We start from the raw sequence: 5,297 nt of genomic DNA on the forward strand, positions 1-5,297 counted from the left end.
ATTGGGGGGGGGGGGGTCATAAACATTCTGGCTGTAGCAGCCATGTATTTTATGATCTTATTTATATAAAATGTTCAGAAAAATTCATGGAAATAAAGTAATGGCTGAGCCGGGTAGGAGATCAGAAAAAGGGACTGAGGAATTACTGCCAGTGGGTTCAGAGTTCTTTTTGGTGTGGTGAAAATGTTCTAGAGTGCAATTGTAGTTGTAATTGAACAATTCTAAATATACTAAAAACAATCCAATTGCACATTTCTAAATGGGTGGAATTTATGGTATGTAAATTATATCCCATTTTTTTTTTCTTCTTAGTTAAAGTTTTTTTAAAAAAGTGAAGTACAAGACACTATGGGGTCTAACCTTGAATACAGGAGGCTTCTTGGAGGCATAGTGTGTATCAGTAAGGGAAAGCTTTTGAGTAAATGAGATTGAGGTTAACTCTGAAGAATAAAGAAAAAGAAAGGTGGAAGGAAGTTTAGTTAGAAGGAAGAGCAGGTACAAGGCCCTGAATTAAGAAAAGATGTGGAGAAATTAAATCAAGAGAAGGCCAATATGTTGGACTCCAGAGAACAAGGGGGAGAAGTGGTATGAAATTAAGTTGTAAAGTTAAGCAAGGATCATACCACACGGGGTCTCTAGACCATGTTAACAGTTTTTATTTTTGTTCTAAGTGGGCTACCTCTGAGGAATTTTAAGCCATATGTGCATGTGTGAGAGAGACTAACAGATAGGTACACATGATGTAAATTGTAATTTTTAAAGATCATCTGGTTGCTTGGTGAAGACCAGATTGGTGGAAAGCTATGGTGAAGACGATAAGACTGGTTGAAAAGAAACTGGAATGGTCAAGACAGATGATGTAACTTGGACTACGATGTTAGTAGCAAAAATGGAAGAAGTTATCTGGACAGAACTTGGTGATGATTAGCTTAGAGTCTGTGCCTAGTACAGTAAGTATTGTATGGATGAATAGGATTGATATGATTGACTAGGGAGGAAAAAGTGTTAATGAATTTCAGTCTTCAGGCTTGATCATCTGTGTAGATGCCATTGCCATTCACTGAGATGAGGATCCTGGAGGAAGACTGGGTTGGGAATAAGGGAACGATAATGAGTTCAATTTTAAACAGGTGTGCCGCAGTCTGGCTGGGCACAAAATCACGAGCCACTCAAGCAGGAACAAAGTTTATTTTTTGAAACTGCCGCCAATGTCCAGTACCGCCCAGGCAGATTTTTTCCACCCACGCGGCCTCCTCCCGGAACCGCAGAGAGAGCTCCTCCCCCGGAACTCCCTCCTACTGTACTTCCCCAACCAATGGGAACTCTCCAGGAGTCCCGTAGCCGGCCTAGGTGAACAGCAGGAGTCCAATATCCATATGAATGCAAATCTTAACATAATCATATCATCTCAATGGCTAGCTGGCGTCACCTTTCGACCAAAAATGCCATGCATCATATACTTGGCTCTTAGCACAGGTGGAATTTAACATGTTGGTGAGATAGTCAAATAGAAATGTCACCTAGGCAGTTGAATTATGGGTCTTTTGACTCTGCCCATGATACTTACCATGCTGCCTTTCAAAATCTTAATTATCATTTAAGAGATTCTTTTGATGTCCTATTTTGGTTTCTGGCTTGATGGTTTTCAAAAATAAAGGACTTCATAACAGCATAAACTGGTTTACTAGATGGCTTTGGGGGAAAAAATTCTGATTGGGTTTACACTTAGGAAAAAAAGAAAGCGCCTGTGTTGAGGGATAAACACATTTATTCCAGCTCTGCATCCATGGCTTGGGTTGGTTCTTGTCCCCAAATGCTCCAGCTTGAGGCACTTGCTGTCCATGTACAGGATTGAGGTGTCCAGAATGTGTTTAGCTACAGCATAGGTAAACGTTCTACACATTGATCCGAGGATTTTATCTAATTAACAAAAGCCCTGGCTGGTAAATGCATTTGGCTGTCTCTGGGCCTCTGAGAGGCTGACTGTTTATCGATTGTTGTATCGTTTTGGCTGGATGGGAAGATATTAATGACGGCATCAGAGCAACCAAAACATCCTGCTCTCTTAATCAGTAAATATGTAAATGTCCTTGAGCCTTGCAGTAGATTGAAACCTTTGTTTTAGGCTAGACCAGAGGTCAAGGCCTTAAGGACATCATTTCCTATAATTCGATGTCTATAGTTACAGCGTCTTAAGATTATTACATAATTTTTTTAAAGGAAGGGTGTAACTCACAGGGGTTTTTTTTTGTGTTGGGGGCCGGGTGCTGAGGATCAAACCCATGGCGTTGTGCATGCTAGGCAAGTGCTCCGCTATTGAGCTATACCCCCAGCCCTCATGCACGTTATTTGAATGTCAGCTGCCCTAAAGCCCAGCAGCCCAAAGTTGTGTATTTGGTAGAGCGTAGGAACAGAGAACAGCCATAGCAAGTTGTGATGGGCTTGGCAGTAGCAGAATGTCACTCAAGGGGGAGCCTAACCCTGCCCTTGAACCTCCAGTGTTGGCTCTACTACTTCTGGACTGTGTGACCTTGGGCTAAATTTTTAACTTCCTCAGAGGCCTCCACTATAAACTATCTTTAATGCTACCTGTCTGACCGTCCTCCTGGCTCTCTTGAGAGTCCCAGGCAGGTAAACAATTTTGGATTCAAAATTATTCATACCTCCAGGTCTCATGTGTATGCCTGTAATCTCACTCAAGAGGCTGAGGCAGGAAGATCCCAGTTCAAGGCCAGCCTTAGCAACCTGGGTTAAATCCCCAGTATGACAGCAACAAAAAAAGGAAAGAAAGAAAAAAAAATCATTCATGCTTTGGGTCATCACTGTCACATTCAAATTCCTGTGTGTTCCTATAGCTCCTTATACTTGCTCTGTGAATACTTAATAACCTTCTGTTGAGATAGGTGGTTTGTTTTCTTGTTTCTCTCAGTACTGTTGCTGTGTTGTTCAGCACTGTGTGTGTAAATAATTAGGAATGACATGTTGAATATTGTTGAAAATGTTTTGTAAATGGAAGAGCATATACTTTAGTAGTTATCACAATTGTAATAAACTGTAAACAGCCAGGGAGAGTTGCACACCCCTGTAATCCCAGCTACTCAGGAGGCTGAGGCAAGAGGATACAAGTTTGAGGCCAGCCTGGGCAACTTGGTGAGACCCTGTCTACAATAAAAATTAAAAGGGCTGGGATGTAGCTCAGTGGTAAGAGTACTCCTGGCTTCAATTACCAGTACCTCTGATTAAGTAAACAAACCTGTAAATAAACAGAGAACTAACCTCCCTTGGAAATAAGCAAAATGTAACAATGAAGTGGTTTAATCATTAATTAATTAAACAAATAACACCTACTATGTATGGTACTCTGCTAGGTGGATCAGTTAGGGGTCAGCCAAAAATATGTACAGGCTTTGCTTCATAGAGCTTAAAGCCTAGTCAGACATTTATCCTACAAATGTGAAGTTGCTACTGTGACAAACGACCAAGATTTCCCCTCCCCAGAGGGATTTTGCGCTCTGAAGTGAAGGATAAGGAAGAGTTTCCTAGGTGAAGAAGATGGGAAGAGCTTTCCTGACAGAAGAAACCTTTGTTTACTAAAACCCTGTGGGAGGAGGAAGCATGGCAATTGCAAAGGACTAAAAAAGGCCTATGGGACTGCAGCTAGAGGAAGGTGCCTGGAGCCAGGCGGGATAGGACATGACACCACACGGAGGAGCTTCGTCTTTATTCTGTCAGCAGTGGAGCTGAGTTAGAGCTGGGGGAGTGAGATGGTCGGCAACCCTTCCAGTCACTGAGAAACATCAGGAACCATTGTGAGTACCTGCCTCCCAGAGGCGCCTGCATCGTCTTGGGCACGGTTTTGCCCTTCAAGGCAGTGTAGGCTATAAAGCTGCAATCCCCCAAGGCCCAGCAGAGGGGTGGTTGCCAGGCTCTGTCTCCTTACCGCCATTGCTGTGGCCCAAGAGCTGCTCTTTTATAAAATCTCAGCTCCATCATGGCTATAATGCAGATCCTGTCAGCAAGGTTGAAACCAGTTGGATTTTTTTCACCAAGGAATTTTCCTGGAAGTTGGGGCAGTTAGAAGTCCAAGATGACTGAAAACAGTCAAGCTTTCTTCACTCTTCACCCTTCTGAGCACTGGTCCTAGGAGCAGAGTTCCTCTTCTAAGGCAATACATGGTACTTCCTTGAGGTTCTGCCCAAGTGGCTTTTGGCAGAAATCAGCAGTTAAGTTCCTTGGAGTCTGACAAAACAAGATTTTAATCCCAGCTATGCTACTGGAGTTATGCTCCGTGACCTTGGAAAAATTACCTGATCTTTTGTAATCTTAGATTCTTCATTTGCATGGTGGGGATGATGATTGACCTACTCCACACCATTGCTGTGAGGAGTTAATGAGAAAATGCATATAATTTCTACTTAGTACCATGCCTAGCACAGAGCAGGTGTTCAGTATATAGTAGGTGTTGTTATTTAGTGTTTTTAATCACACAATGTTTTCTCCGTAATTAATAAAATTAAGATAATGGGCAGAATTTTCGGTTTTGTAAATTTTCTGTATATTCAGCTTTTACTCACTACATTTTTTAGCTTTTAGTGTAAGCCTTCAGAAACACCTCCCCAAACTGATGACTGTTAGTGAATATTAAGATGGGCAAAAAAACTCACGCATAGCTGAGCTTGCTTAGTTTTACCACGGCTTTTACCATATATATTTAGAATTTTAATTAGTGTTTATAATATATCTAATAACAATTTCTTGGATATATTATTACTTTTATTTATTTATATGTAATAACACAAAACAGTTTTTAACAATTGTGAAATATTTTAATAACATTGTTAATATTATGAACAGTGGCTACTATTTTTGAATGACTTCTTTGTGTCAAGCACTAGGTAAGGCTTTTATCACTAAAGCCTCACAACATCCCTACATATAACAGCCCACTTCACAGATGATGAAACCAAAGTTGCAAAAGAAAAGAAAAGAAATCCAAATTAAAAAAAAAAAAATACAAAGTTGCCCACTTAGGAAGCAATCCGTCCCTTCATTTTAAGAGTGGCCTACCCAGGATCCAGTTTCCTGTTAGGAATTTTTTAGGTATTTTCTAGCTAAAGGGAAAACCATTTCTGCCTGGCTTATTGGGAATCCACTAGGTTCCTGAAGAAAAACTGTCAAATCCCGACTCCTTGTCTGTCTTCCCCTCAATACAGATTTTCCTCAAATTGTCCCTAACCTTCACCAGCCACACTTGGCCTTCTCACCCTCCCAAGAGGAACACCCCCCCCCCCCCCCCC

The 5,297-nt window shown here is 41.3% G+C and overlaps 1 protein-coding gene and 1 long non-coding RNA gene across 2 annotated transcripts in view; both read left to right on the forward strand.

Moving 5' to 3' along the window:
* The window catches only part of Clpb (caseinolytic mitochondrial matrix peptidase chaperone subunit B), a 144,298-nt gene that overhangs the window by 10,141 nt on the left and 128,860 nt on the right, over positions 1–5,297 (forward strand). The window lies entirely within an intron of this gene.
* Positions 39–3,234, forward strand: LOC125612025. The gene is made up of 2 exons (XR_007342289.1): positions 39–1,130; positions 1,477–3,234. It is a non-coding gene; the product is annotated as an uncharacterized LOC125612025 (long non-coding RNA).

This window comes from Marmota marmota, unplaced genomic scaffold (assembly GCF_001458135.2).
Source record: "Marmota marmota marmota unplaced genomic scaffold, marMar, whole genome shotgun sequence".
Taxonomy (NCBI): domain Eukaryota; kingdom Metazoa; phylum Chordata; class Mammalia; order Rodentia; family Sciuridae; genus Marmota; species Marmota marmota.